This window comes from Dermochelys coriacea, chromosome 21 (genome assembly GCF_009764565.3).
Source record: "Dermochelys coriacea isolate rDerCor1 chromosome 21, rDerCor1.pri.v4, whole genome shotgun sequence".
Lineage (NCBI taxonomy): Eukaryota > Metazoa > Chordata > Testudines > Dermochelyidae > Dermochelys > Dermochelys coriacea.
Genome location: NC_050088.1, coordinates 1,781,328 through 1,796,690, shown reverse-complemented (window position 1 = coordinate 1,796,690; position 15,363 = coordinate 1,781,328). Strand labels below are relative to the sequence as shown.

The 15,363-nt window shown below is 45.8% G+C and overlaps 1 protein-coding gene and 1 long non-coding RNA gene across 6 annotated transcripts in view; both read right to left on the bottom strand.

Moving 5' to 3' along the window:
- The window catches only part of SLC16A1 (solute carrier family 16 member 1), a 34,291-nt gene extending 32,145 nt beyond the window's left edge, over nt 1-2,146 (bottom strand). For 2 of the 5 annotated variants that reach the window (XM_043500631.1, XM_038379488.2), the window contains exon 1: nt 2,039-2,146. The gene's annotated coding sequence lies outside the window, so the exon portion shown is untranslated. The remainder of the gene's footprint in view (nt 1-2,038) is intronic. The other 3 variants (XM_038379487.2, XM_038379489.2, XM_038379492.2) reach the window with 3 other exon arrangements.
- Nucleotides 2,147-7,967: 5,821 nt separating this feature from the next.
- The window catches only part of LOC119846197, a 49,931-nt gene continuing 42,535 nt past the window's right edge, over nt 7,968-15,363 (bottom strand). The window contains exon 5 of the long non-coding RNA XR_005289789.2: nt 7,968-8,786. This is a non-coding gene — a long non-coding RNA (uncharacterized LOC119846197). The remainder of the gene's footprint in view (nt 8,787-15,363) is intronic.

The window sequence follows — 15,363 nt, the reverse complement described above, 5'->3', positions numbered from 1 at the left end:
GCCGAAATATCCACTGCTCTCTCGTAGGGAGAGATGATTCCACACTATCATTTTTTCCTGTAGCTCTTCCCCTTTAAAAAAAAATAATATCCTTACTAGATGGAATTTTGAGTTCAGGCCTCCAGGAGCAAGCTAGCACCTAAAGAACAAGGGTCCCATTTTTTAAGTGACAAGTCATTTGACTTCTGTAGCAGTTTTCAGAGGATTTGAAAGGATTTTATGAAAATTAAGCCTTAGTACCTCTGTGATATAGGCAAGTAGTTTCCCAAAATGGGGGGAAATGAGGCAGAGGTTAAGCAACTTGCCTACAATCCCACAGCAAGTCAGTGGCCGATCCAGTAGAACCCAGAACTCTTTTCTATGAACTAACTGCTAGACCACACTTATTACTGAAGAAAGCAACACAGAATATAGGATTTCAGCAGAATGATGTCTAAGCAGGGAACATTTTCAAAGTTTGTGAGCTCTAGCTCACGAAAGCTTATGCTCAAATAAATTTGTTAGTCTCTAAGGTGCCACAAGTCCTCCTTTTCTTTTTGCGGATTCAGACTAACACAGCTGCTACTCTGAAATAGGAAATATCAGTAATTCAAAAGCTCAGACGCATGCACTAGACAAATCTTTTCCAAAAGTAAATGGAGAAACTTTATTTGACCCAACCCAGAGCACATCCCTTGCAGAGATCAAAAACCTACTCTAAAAAGAGCCATATTGGTGATTGTGAAGCCAGCACTGCTTTGCAGCCTGGAATCACAAGTTCTTTCCTAGGGGAACACCAGCAATGTACCCAAAAAGTGAGGTTTGCCTCCTGGAAACTTTGTAATGTATCAAGTGCTGAAACTGTACTTTATGCTTTTCATCCCAGTGAGCACATCTGTGCCAAAGTTAAGAAGAGAGTCATCCACAGCCAATTAAACTATCTACATTAAATCAAACATTTTGATGATAGTACAGTGCACCAGATTAACAGCCCTGAAACAGAAATCCTCTGTTTCTGCCCATATGTAGCAAAGGTACAGCATGGGAGCATCAGCAAAGCCTTCCCACACACAATCCCCACTTGGGGTCTGATTCTCCCCTTCCTCCCAAACAAAGCCAGTCCCCCCAGCGTGGGGCTGTAATGGAATACCTTTAGGGGCAAAAAGCCCCCGATTAATACACTTCCCAGAACTCCCAAACCCCATTCTAACACATACCTTAGCAGCTAAAGGCCCCAAATCCCTCCCCACAAGCCCTGTTAGCCACTTAGTACCCCATGACCTGGGACTAGAGAAAATTGAGGCCCTAGAGAAGAAAGGCCATGTGCCCCAAAGAGCAAGCATCCCTGATAGCGGCCCTCATCCATCAGCCAGCATGAGCTCAAACGCCCCCCCAGTGAGCTCTTATCTAGCCAGAAACCTACAGCACCCACTCCAGTGACCCCCCTGTCCACCATATCAGGCTTCCATAGCCCTCCCCACCTCCAGTCCCTGCAAGTCTCCTGTGACCCATCCCCACATCAGGCTCCTCTACCCCCATCTCCCATCCTGCCCCCACCCCAGTACTTGTAGCCCCTCTCCCACCCCCACAACAATAACCCCCCTTCCCCAGAACCCCCAATCCCATCCTGCCCCCACCCCAGTACTTGTGACCCCCCTTCCCCAGAACCCCCAATCCCATCCTGCCCCCACCCCAGTACTTGTGACCCCTCTTCCCCAGAACCCCCAATCCCATCCTGCCCCCACCCCAGTACTTGTGACCCCCCTTCCCCAGAACCCCCAATCCCATCCTGCCCCCACCCCAGTACTTGTGACCCCCCTTCCCCAGAACCCCCAATCCCATCCTGCCCCCACCCCAGTACTTGTGACCCCTCTTCCCCAGAACCCCCAATCCCATCCTGCCCCCACCCCAGTACTTGTGACCCCCCTTCCCCAGAACCCCCAATCCCATCCTGCCCCCACCCCAGTACTTGTGACCCCAACTCCAGCCCTTCCAACCCCGGCCTCAGGCCGGTCCCGAGCCCGCCACGTGGGGAGGGGGCGCAGCCCCGCGGCCCTACCTATGCACACGGCGCGGGCCGCGCTCTCCGCCGGCAGATCCGCTCGCAGCCGGCTCGCGCCCGCCCCCCCGCCCTTTAAGGTCCCGGCCCGGCCAGCTCGCGCGCAGGAGGCGGGGCCAGCCCGGCGGGGCGGGGCCAGCCCGGCGGGAGCGGCCTCCGCGCGGCGGGGGGGGGGGGCGCTGAGGGGTTCAGGCGGGGGGGGGGCGCTGAGGGGTTCAGGCCGGGAGGGGCTCTCTGGGGGACCAGGCTCCTGTGACCCCAGAATGTCTCACTGCGAGGGGGCTGCCCACGCCCGGCCCCTCACGGCGGGGGGGGGGGTCAGTTCTCTTTTGTCAAGGTCCAAATTTCTTGGTCAGGACAGAGCCAAAGTCCAGACTCCAGAACAAATCATGAAAAGCGCCGACCGCCTCGAGTGAACAGAAAGAGTGCGGGCTCTGCTCCGGCGTCTGGTGGCCCAGATTTGGCCCCATGGTCCCCTTGGCTCTGTGGCCCCCGCCTAGGCCCGGGGCTCTGCCAGGCCCCCAGCTGGCTACGTGCGGGGCCATGGCGGAGGCCCCCGGCAGAGCCCAGCGCTAGCCGAGCAGCCGGTGGAGAGCCAGGCACAGAGCGCGGCACCACGTGGCCGGGCACAGGGCTATGGCCTGGGCCTGGCTGCAAAACAACATTTCTCTTTGGTGAAAAGTTTAGAGAGTTGCACATTTGTTTTTCATTCTGATGTGAAATGGAAACAGAAACCTTCTGACATTTTTTGGAAAACAAACAATCTCACGCACAAAAGAGCCCCACCGGTGAGAGCGAACAGCCCTATGGTTAGGGCAGCAGGTCTCAAGTGGGGGTACTTGTATCCCGGGGGGTACATCAACTCATCTAGATATTTGCCTAGTTTTACAACAGTGTACATAAAAAGCACTAGCGAAGTCAGTACAAACTAAACTTTCATACAGACAATGACTTGTTTATCCTGCTCTATATACTATACACTGAAATGGAAATACAATATTTATATTCCAATTTATTCATTTTATAATTACAGGGTAAAAATGAGAAAACAAGCAATTTATCAATAACAGTGTGCTGTGACACTTTTCAGAGTAGCAGCCGTGTTAGTCTGTATTCTCAAAAAAGAAAAGAGTAAGCTTTCATGAGCTACAGCTCACTTATGCTCAAATAAATGTGTTAGTCTCTAAGGTGCCACAAGTCCTCCTTTTCTTTTTTGTGACCCTTTTGTATTTTTGTGTCTGATTTTTGTAAGCAAATAGTTTTTCAGTGAGGTGAAACTTGGGGTATACAAGACAAAGCGGACTCCAGACTGGAAAGGTTGAGAGCCACTGGGTTAGGGTATACCCTGGGGATGTGGTTGACCCTGGTTGTTCTGCCTGGTCTCAGAGCCACTGGGCCACTGTCTATTCAGGGCTCTCACTTCTCTCTTGCTTTGATCAGGAATTCCATTATGGACCTTAGAAACATTTCACAGCACAAGTTTTGTCAAAACGGATATATTTCTGTGAAATGTTTCAGTTTCAACAAATTGGCATTTTCCCATGGAAACACTTTTAGTCAAATGTTCCTGACCAGCCCTAATCATTTTAGCTGTGTGACAGAATGGGGAGCCAAGCCAGCCCTGCTGGTGTTTGAACCTTTGGTTACAGCACATCTCAGGTGTGCTGCATACACCACAGAATCATCCTCCTGCCTTCAAACCAGGGGCTGTATTGTTCATTTGGGGGTTTCCAGATTTGGTCTTCTACTGGGGGGCAATGGACTGCTATCTGGTAATTTGCCACTGGGCACCTTTCAAGAGATGACTGTAAGCAGTGGGAAATGTTCCAGTGGCTTGTTTGAATAAAAGGCTTTAAGGCTCTTCATTTTTAATAGTTTAATTATGAATGCATAAATATTACCTGTCAGCAAATAAAGCACTTCATGTATTTTTTGGATTTCCATCTTGCACAGAAATGGACCAGATCGGGCTTGTGTACTTAGAATGAAGGAAGATTAATGCTTCCATTACCTCATCAGAATCAGCATACCTCATCCCTGTTATATTAGTATCTAATTACATCCCTCAATGTTAATGGCATATGACATGTTAGCTAGCCATGAGGCACTTCAAATGTCTGTTAAATTTCCATGGAACATACGGGTTTTTTTTTTTAAATTGTATATTATCTGCAACTAGCTGGGCACTTTATAGACATGTAAAAGACAAGGTCTTTGCTTATTGTCTAAGTAGAAGAACAGAAGGAAATGGGAGAGAGACAAAATAAAATGTCATTAATAAGCAACAAGTGAGGCAATGATATTGTTCTGCCATTTTTTCTCTACATGGATGATTAGATTATTAAATTAATAGATTATCCCATTGTGCTCCAAATGCAGCTCAGACATGTTGCTGGTGTCATAGCTCAACCCCTGTCTGGGGTTTGTCTTTATTTACAAGGAAACTAAAAACAATATAACATACATTTAAAAGCAAGAAAGTTTTGCCTCTGTGCATCAGTTTTCAGAGCTTGCTCTCACACACACACTTTGTGGCAGGCCTAGATTTTGGCTTCTTGTTTTGCTCCACTTGTAACTTGCTCCTATCTAGTTTGTCCAGTTTTCAGGAGAAAGCTTCTGCTTTCCCCTAATGGGAGGGCAAAAATTCCAGCATTCCATTAGCAAGTCTCTGTGCCAACTAGGAGTTGCACAGGATGGGGCAAGTGTCTTGGCTCTCTTTCTAGGACACATAAACAAAAAAAAAACCCAACCATCATTAGCAATTTTGCCTTTTAGGCATACTTTCCCATCTAATGGCCTCTTTAAGGTAGTATTGACTTTTTCTACTGTTTAGATGAGGAAATAGAGCGAAAATAGAAGATATACAAGGTTTCCAATGATTTAGTTATAATATACTGAAGTGATGTTAGTAATGGATGTAAGAATTTTTATTATAATTTTTAACTTGATTGTGTCTCTTAATGATTTCAAGTCCATTCATGATTACTGCATGTCACAGCACACAACTCATCCCTGATGGGTGACTTCGCCAGCTGGCAGTATTATACATATTTAAGAATGTGAGGCACACTAGGATTGTTTTAAAGCCAAAAATGTGGTTTTAGGAGTAGGAGATGTATTAATTATCCAACATAATTCAATTCAAAATGGATACAAAATATTTTTTAAAATAAATTATTTTAAAGAAAAAATAGAAATTATGATGGAAGAGGTGGTGTTGATGAATTGTATAGCCAATTTTTTGACCACACTTTGGTTCATTATGAAATATATTCAAGAGACCAAATAACCAGTGTCAGTCAGGTTTATTAATATGGTACTGGAAAAAGGTTCTATATGATACCAGTCTCTGAGGAGCCATCCCATTCAACAATGTTACATTTACCTTACACAAAAGCTGTGCTCCCCCAAGTTACATGTTTCAGATGGTATTATTTATATCATGATTTTAAAAGTTACATCTCTCTTTACACATCACTAAAATTCAACCCATCAGTTTGTCCCGGTTCCCTAACTTGTTCTACTCCTTATCTTTGTTTTGTTTACAAGCATTCCAGGTACTTGTCCGTGAAGATACTGTGCTAGCTTGTACTAAGACATAGGACAAATGTATCTTGATTTTGACCAGTTTCCTATCCACTTATGCCAAATGCTTACTCCAGCTAATGCAAGGAGTTATGGGAAACTTATCATAAGTGAACTAAACTATGGGATAGGTCAGGTTTCAGAGTAGCAGCCGTGTTAGTCTGTATTCGCAAAAAGAAAAGGAGTACTTGTGGCACCTTAGAGACTAACAAATTTATTAGAGCATAAGCTTTCATGAGCTACAGCTCACTTCATTGGATGCATCCGATGAAGTGAGCTGTAGCTTACGAAAGCTTATGCTCTAATAAATTTGTTAGTCTCTAAGGTGCCACAAGTACTCCTTTTCTTTTTGGGATAGGTCAGTTTAGGCTACATCACTGGTACAATGTTTGTGCTTCATGGTATTGGTGCTTAATGCATACTAACATACATACATATATATGATTGATATATATTTATGTGCTAGCCGGCATATATTGGTCACTAGATCTGTAGAAAATCGTATTTGAGAATATGAATTAGAGAGAGATGTGTCTACTAGTGCAAAAAGGTCATCTACAGAATTGTCTCCGTATTGCCCATAGCAGTGTCATCTGAGTCATAATTAGTATTTATCGTTATGTGACAGTGATATAGTTCTGAACATTTACACTGCACTTTAAAGAATTCACTGTGGAATGCCTGTTCCGAAGAGATTACAGTCAAAGAGCTTGGTCCTGCCAGGGCCTAAAATGCTCAGACTGAGTGAGTGACAATTCAGTTGGAGATGAGGGTGCTCAGCACATTTCAGGGCTGAGCTGTACATTTTTGAATTTCTGTGCTCATGTAACTACTTGTTGTTGCTATGAGGTCCATCTGAGTGGGTAATACAGCAAAACGTCTTCATTTAAAAGATATTCAACATTATGCAACCTGACTACAGTGCTCACATATTCACAGGAAAATTGCTTACTGCTGCTAACCTGAGTGGGTAATTTTATTGTCATGAACTTGGTGACATACAATATCTGGGATTCCCTTTTCTATTGATGATTACTCCAAAGTGATAGATTGGCTTGTTATCAACATTGAACAGAGCAGAACACCACACCCATGGGCATCTGACAACAACTTCAATGTAACTGAGCCTCCAAACCTTTCAAGGCTCAGTCTTCATAGTAGCAACCCATCCAACTGGTCAGAAATGTTCTTTATAAATATGATGCTCTTCTGTCTGGAAATCAGAGAGAATATTTCCCAAAACGACAGCAGCCTGTGGCTGGGTGTTTGCTGCGTGTTTTGGATTAGTCTAATAAAGTTTGCATCTCCTAGTGCTGCTAAATCATCAGTGATATGACTGCCAGCAAGCAGGAATGATAAGAAAGCCAAGAGTTGATGTTTTCACAGCTTTATATATCAGTTGGGCTTTGCTTATCCCATTATGGAAACTGCCTATTACACCAAGGCATGAAATAGCCCTTATTCCCTGTGCGCTTACTGGGACCTGTCACAAATATTGTGAGAGAGCTAATCCCCATTAACAGGGTTCCTCATGCATATTGCTTACCTTCCAATAACCATGGAGCTATTCTGGGGAACCATAGTGAGATAAATTGAGTTAATTGTTTCATGGGTTAAATTGTTAATAGCTGGTTATTTTCTTTAGATGAGTGAGAAATATGGTTCAGTTTGACTCAGAAAGAACATAACGTAAACCAGTGACTCTCAACAGATGGAAAATGGAGCAGCTGCCAAAAGAGGTCAAGTCCCTTTCTCACCAAAGGAAACCACTGTCCCCCATCACAGCAGCAGGCTCACTTCAGGTGCACTCTGTACATGTCAAGGCACTTAATGGGCCTCATAAGAGAAAACAGTACCACGTGCACAGATTATAACAATTCCATTCACCTCCTTCTAAAATGACACTCAACATACACCGACGAGCTAGTGGGCTGAACAGACTTTTTAAACATCTACATGGGTTAAAAAGCAGGGATAGTTTTCATCCTAGCCCTCAGCACTGCTTTTTGCCTAGAAGATAAGATGTGCCATAGCTAGAAAAGGAGACGCTTTGAGCTTACCAAGACATCACTTCACCTTGTGTGTCTATGGCACCTTTCATTCTGAAGCAGTGACACTGGAGGTGCTGTATGTTTACGGCCCATGGGTTCTGTTCCTGGCACTGAGCTCCTGAGTGACCTCCTCCACTCTGTACCTTTGCTTCCGGTCCCACCCTTTGTCTGTCTTTCCTGTGTGGAGTGCAAGCTCATTGGGGTAGGCACTGTCTCGCCCTCTGTGTGTGCATGTATACAGTGTCTAGTACAATGAAGTCTACATCTCCTGCCAGAATACCAATAATAAATAATGATGTGCTGTGAAATAATAATATGGCCTAGTGGACAGACCACCGGCTGGACTTAGAAGATCTGGGTTCTGTTCCTAGCTCTGACACTGACCTGCTGGTTGAATGCGGGCAAAATTGCTTCATGGCTCTTTGCCTCAGCTTCCCCATCTATAGAATTGGGATAAGGATACTGCCCTCCTTTGTGAGGCACTTTGAGATCTACTGATGAAAAGCACTACAAAAGAGCTAGCTATTACTTCTATTAATTATCATAATGGGAACCCAGTCCTCCTCCACTGAAATGCAACCAATTCTGGACGCAGGCCCTGCTCACAGAAGCTGGCAAGGAAAGGGCTAATACTGCAAAAAGATACGTAGCTAAAAGGTACTGGACACTAGATATCAGAACATCCCAGTACGAACACATTCCACAGAGATAACAAGAAACAGGAAGACGCATCCTAAAGACAGGGTCAGAAGGACAATATGATGGATAGAGTTGTTTTGTTCGAACCAACATGTACAAGGTGAGAGGCGGCACCTTGCTACGTAAAGGGGTTGCACCTCAATACATCAGGAGTGATGTGTAACTTGTTTGTACCTGTGTATAAGAATGCATCCGTGGGGCGGCGTCTTTGTCTGGCATAGGGAGCAGTGGAGAGTCCCGCCACTGACTGAGCCAGTCCATTGCCAGGGGACACATATTCGTAGTATGTCCTGCAGAGTCTGCGGGAAACTATTACTGTGCTTCGTTTGACAATAAACCTGGCCGGGTGCCTTCGTACCTTATCAGCGTCTGTGGTCATTGGGGGTTCTCTCAGGGTCTGCTGTGCCAGTGATCTGCAGAGAAGGGGCAGCACACAGAGGGAACACACTCATGCAGCCCACTGTTATCAACATTGAACAGAGCAAAGCACCACACTGATGGCATCTGACAACAATTTCAATGTAACTGAGCCTCCAAACCTTTCGAGGCTCAGCCTTCATAGTAGCAATCCACCCAATTGGTCAGAAATGTTCTTTATTATGTCCATTAATAAATCATCCACAGAGAATCCACTGGTTTCAGAGTAGCAGCCGTGTTAGTCTGTATTCGATGAAGTGAGCTGTAGCTCACGAAAGCTTATGTTCAAATAAATTTGTTAGTCTCTAAGGTGCCACAAGTCCTCCTTTTCTTTTTAGAGAATCCACTGAGTCTGTCTCATCAGATTGTAAAGATATGATATTGTATAGGGTGATTGTGGTGCAACAACCTCTCTGATTGTACAGAAAATAATCTGCTTTAGAAAGCATCAGAAGAGGAAGAAAGTGTTTGCTGATACAATGCTTAAATTAGCAGTTAATATTCAATATTTCCCTTCCAACTGTAGTCTTAATTATTCTTGTTCAAGTTTTAGACCAATTAGCGAAGAGCTAAGGAAGGTTCATTTTAGTACTGTATCTTTCACTCAATAATAATGGAGGATTTTGGATATCCCCAGATTGACTAGAAACATGCCGTCTCAGGATGGGATAAAGACATAACATTTCTGGACAACATTAATGCTTCTTGGAGCATCTAGTCCTAGAATGCACAAAGGGAGAGGCAATTCTTGATTTCATCTAACATGGCACACAGGATCTGGTCCAGGGGATGAATATAACTGAAGCATTCAGTAATAGTGACCATCATGTAATTAAATTTAACATCTTTACAAGGGGGGGGGAATACTAAAGAAACCCACCGCAGTAGCATTTAACTTCCAAAAAAGGGAACTACAGAAAATGAGGCTAGTTAAACAGAAATTAAAAGGAGCAGTCAGAAGAGTAAAATGCCTGCAAGCTGCATGGAAACATTTTAAAAACAACATAATAGAGGCTCAAACCAGGCAGACCAGGTCTTGGAGAGATTTTATCTCCACAAAATAGCCCTGGGTCTCTAGATGCAGATGCTGACAATGCAGTGATCTCTGAACCAGCCAACTTTTATGTTGGTGATTGAGAGATTTATCTGTAAGTGCTTTTCTCATACCTGCTCTGCATGCTCACCATGCTGACCAGGGTTTAATGGTGATGATAGAGCTAATTCCTCATTAAAGTCAGTTGCATGTGGCTGGTGTAACCGCAGACTAATAAGACATGGTGAGACAACAATACATCCACTTGGAGGATAATATAAAGTACCTAAGCAATAAGAAAATATTTCCATTCATTTTCTCTCAGGAACCACAGTCTTCTGTCACTCTGTCACCATCAGATGAGCATCGTAAGGAAGACAGACTCCATTGATGACTGATGCATCTGAGACACACACAGGAAAGAATGGCCCCCACTACACATGTCTACTATCTTGTATCCTAATGGCTGTGACATACCTGGTATGTCTGACTGCAGTAGCTTACTAGCTAAGTGAAAGGCAGTCAACTTTGTGATCTTGCCTAGAGTTCTTGAGCATAAATAGAGAAATCTCATATTTGTCTTAACTAAACTTGAAAGGGCATTGCACTCTCCCATTAGTTCACCACTCAAAGTTACACTTGGGCACTAGGTTTCTCAGTTCTTGTGATAAATGCACCTGATGCCCTCCCTTGAACCTCACCAGGTGTCCTAGTTTGCCCAGACGCTTATTAGAAAACAAAATACAGTGGTTGTCACAGGAAATTGATGAAAAAAGAAAAGGAGTACTTGTGGCACCTTAGAGACTAACAAATTTATTAGAGCATAAGCTTTCGTGAGCTACAGCTCACTTCATTGGATGCATTTGGTGGAAAAAACAGAGGAGAGATTTATATACACACACACAGAGAACATGAAACAATGGGTTTATCATACACACTGTAAGGAGAGTGATCACTTAAGATAAGCCATCACCCACACCCACCTTCTTCTAGCAATGATTCCCCACTCACTGCTCCATGTCCCTGCCAGCATGCTCTTCAGGGAGCATGAAGACTATACTCCCTCACTGAGCCACATGTTCCAACGCGTGACTCTTTCCTTCCTTCCCTTCCCTTCCTGCTGGTTTTCCCACTGTATGCCTGGTAGCATATCTTTTTGGTAGTTCTGAGTCCTCCACTCTGCTAAATATGCTCCCTTTGGCAAACGCATGCCAACAGCCTTCAAAGGGCAGGCAGCAAGTGCTGTCAATGCCTCCATGCAGCAGAGATTTGCCTGACATTTGCAGCGCTAGGGAGGTGGTGTGACACCCGCTGTAAACCCCAGGGCAGAAGTTCGGCTAACACCGCAGTAACTGGGCACCATGCCATGCATACAGCTGAATGCGGTGAGGCATTCACAGCCTCTGTGTGTGTAACAGCCATGGGGGGCAAGGGCAGCTTCCCTAGATCAGGAGGACAATACCTGCCATTGAGGAGTGGCTGGTGCACCTGGCAGCTGCAGGAAACACAGGTCTGGCTGGGCAGATTAACCGTCAAAAATACAGAACCTTCCAGAGCAGAGTAACCTCTTTTCTGGTCACTTGAAATCGGAATGGGTCCTACTGGTCATGCCTTGCTTGGAGTGAACCACCTTTAGAACAGCCACACATATCTTGTTATTTTATTCCATTTTGCTGAACTCTGTTCTCTCCAAAATCTTCTCAGTGAACAAGCCCCTTGTCTCTCTGTACCCTCCTTTACTCCTATTGCCAGAAGCTGAGTAGGCTGTTTCCCTCTCAAGGCCTTTGGGGAAACCTTTTCATCTGATGACAGTCCCGATTCTCCAGTCCTTCAGATTTATTTTCTGAGGCCTGGAAGTGGGGACCTAGCCCTCTGCAATCAGAGTTGTGCTCTATGCTAAATCTTCTGAGCTGTATATGCTTTGTAGTGTCTAGTCCTTTGCTCGTGTATTTATTTAGCATAGACTCTATTGTTTCAGCTTTGTTTCCAGGTTTTGCAGCCCCAGTCTCATGGAGCTGTGCTCCTCAGCTGGGGGCGAATTCTGTTCTCTTCATGCTGCTTGCACGGTCACTGGTTCTTCCTCCTCTGCCCTGCAAAAACCTGCTTTAGTCTCCCAGTGCATTTGCTTCCTCCAGTCCCTCTAGACAGATCGCACATGTGGCCTTCGCACATCAGTGAAGGACAGACCAGAGTCCCGGGCTGCTGTTCCAGCCAGCATCCTTCCTTCCCCCTTTGCCCATGGCGGCTATTCTTTGGGCTATCGGACAAATCTCCCTCTCCGTCCTTTGGTCCTTTCTCATCCTTGGGGAGTTTGTCAAAGGGACTAAGAAAGAGAAGCCGTTTTGTAATTGCCTCTAGATATTGGTGGCCAACTTGAGACATCTGGAACTTTATTTTCCAGAGGTGTGAGCACCTGCAACTCCCACTGACTTCAGCTGCAGTCACAAGTGCTCAGCATCCCGACACTCCCCACAAAGATGTCTCCGGCTGGGCACCCAATAGTGAAGGAAGCCTAGAGCCCAACAGAGTGCGGGAATGTGCCACAGGAGGTTCCTCATATCCAGCAACCCCTACATGGGTCAGAGCCCTGTTCAGCTGCAGGAACAGATTTCTGGCTGCACCTTTCAGTGCAAAGAACATGAGGCAGAATTGGATGAGTATCATCAGCCCTGGGGGCAGAGGGAAGTGTGTGCACTTTTGCAAAAAACGTGTGTGAATGAGAATTGGACCATTTTCACCATGGGTTTCTCTCTGTCTTTGCCAGCACAATAATCGGGTTGAGGCATCCTGGCAGGGCAGTGTGTATCTGAGACACTTGTCCAGCTGATGCACCTTGGATCTTCACACAGATCTTTATTCACCAGGGCTGCCACCTTGCACCAGCGCCACATCTACACATGATTTTGTTCTATGCTGAAATTCAGTTATCCACAAATATGCACATTAGCTTAATAATGAAATTGCATTAAATATTCACATGATAGCATGTCAGTGTCCCTACAGTTCTTCCCCCCTTCCCACCCCACCCCCTCGCCCAAAGGTGTAACCCCTAGGAGAGGACGAAAGACCTGTCACTGGGGCCAGGGCTGAGAAAAGAAAGCCGTCAGCAGTGGTGACAAGAGGAAAGGGGAGAAGTGAGGAGGGAAACTGGGAAGAATAGAGAGGTAGTCAGGGCAGCTGAGAGAGAAAGTAGGTGGATTTGTTGTGGAACACTCAGTACCACAATAAGGGCTGCTGCTTCCCCCAGCACAGAGCCTGCCAAAGCCGCTCTCCAGGAGACCTGCCTTCCTCTGGCTTTCCTTGCAGAACGGGAAGCAACTCCCTGCCACTAGTTGGTCCAGCCCCACCTCACACAACCCTTCTGTGCTTGGACAACAGGGCCTGGCATCCCTGAGATCCAGCTGCAAGGCTCAAAGGAATGTTGTTATTTTCCTCTCTTCTCCGGCTGCCGTCCCCACTCCCCAGTCCTGGGCATTTGGGTTACACAGCAATGTGCTGGTGTGGCGTAGGAATGAGGAACCAGGCTGGAAATGGCTGCCTTGACTTGGAGGCTGGAGTGGATACACTAGGAAGGGCCGTTCTACTTACTCGGATCACAGAGTCCCGACAGCCAAGTGCACCCACTCCTGGAACCTGGGACCAGACACTTCCCAATGAAGCACAAGGACAGTGACTCCATAAAGAAAAGGAGTACTTGTGGCACCTTAGAGACTAACAAATTTATTAGAGCATAAGCTTTCGTGAGCTACAGCTCACTTCATCGGATGAATTTCGTGGAAAAAACAGAGGGGAGATTGATATATACACACAGAGAACATGAAACAATGGGTTTATCATACACACTGTAAGGAGAGTGATCACTTAAGATAAGCCATCACCAGCAGCAGCGGGGGGGGGGGGGGGGGAAGGAGGAAAACCTTTCATGGTGACAAGCAAGGTAGGCTAATTCCAGCAGTTAACAAGACTATCTGAGGAACAGTGGGGGGTGGGGTGGGGGGAGAAATAACATGGGGAAATAGTTTTACTTTGTGTAATGACTCATCCATTCCCAGTCTCTATTCAAGCCTAAGTTAATTGTATCCAGTTTGCAAATTAATTCCAATTCAGCAGTCTCTCGTTGGAGTCTGTTTTTGAAGTTTTTTTGTTGAAGGATAGCCACTCTTAGGTCTGTAATCGAGTGACCAGAGAGATTGAAGTGTTCTCCAATTGGTTTTTGGATATTATAATTCTTGACGTCTGATTTGTGTCCATTCATTCTTTTAGGTAGAGACTGTCCAGTTTGACCAATGTACATGGAAGAGGGGCATTGCTGGCACATGATGGCATATATCACATCGGTAGATGCGCAGGTGAATGAGCCTCTGATAGTGTGGCTGATGTGATTAGGCCCTATAATGGTATCCCCTGAATAGATATGTGGACAGAGTTGGCAACGGGCTTTTTTGCAAGGCTAGGTTCCTGGGTTAGTGGTTCTGTTGTGTGGTGTGTGGTTGCTGATGAGTATTTGCTTCAGATTGGGGGGCTGTCTGTAAGCAAGGACTGGCCTGTCTCCCAAGATCTGTGAGAGTGATGGGTTGTCCTTCAGGATAGGTTGTAGATCCTTGATGATGCGTTGGAGAGGTTTTAGTTGGGGGCTGAAGGTGATGGCTAGTGGCGTTCTGTTATTTTCTTTGTTGGGCCTGTCCTGTAGTAGGTGACTTCTGGGTACTCTTCTGGCTCTGTCAGTCTGTTTCTTCACTTCAGCAGGTGGGTATTGTAGTTGTAAGAATGCATGATAGAGATCTTGTAGGTGTTTGTCTCTGTCTGAGGGGTTGGAGCAAATGCAGTTATATCGCAGAGTTTGGCTGTAGACAATGGATCGAGTGGTATGATCTGGATGAAAGCTAGAGGCATGTAGGTAGGAATAGTGGTCAGTAGGTTTCCGATATAGGGTGGTGTTTATGTGACCATTGCTTATTAGCACCGTAGTGTCCAGGAAGTGGATCTCTTGCGTGGACTGGTCCAGGCTGAGGTTGATGGTGGGATGGAAATTGTTGAAATCATGGTGGAATTCCTCAAGGTCTTCTTTTCCATGGGTCCAGATGATGAAGATGTCATCAATGTAGCGCAAGTAGAGTAGGGGCATTAGGGGACGAGAGCTGAGGAAGCGTTGTTCTAAGTCAGCCATAAAAATGTGACTCCATAGTAACCCATATTACATGTGCTTCTAGTTAGACAACCATTCCATTTAGGGGGAAATCCCCGCACTGCATTTATCAGTGGGGACACAGAGAGCTGAGATCTCAGAGCTGCCATGCGGGGGAGCCCCGCTGTGTTCATCTCAGCAGCCTTTCCATTGGCTTTCTTCAGGCCCTTCCGGGTGGGTGAGCCCTTCGGCCCAGGGAGAGTCTTTGGGGTGGACGCTCAAATTACAGGACGTGGGTTGGGACGATGATTCTCTCCGGCTCACAGTCCACGTCAAAAACTGATCAAATTGGGGTGAGCAAGGCTCTGTAATGCTCTGGTAAGGGGGAACCTGTGTCCTATACGGGTATTGCGGG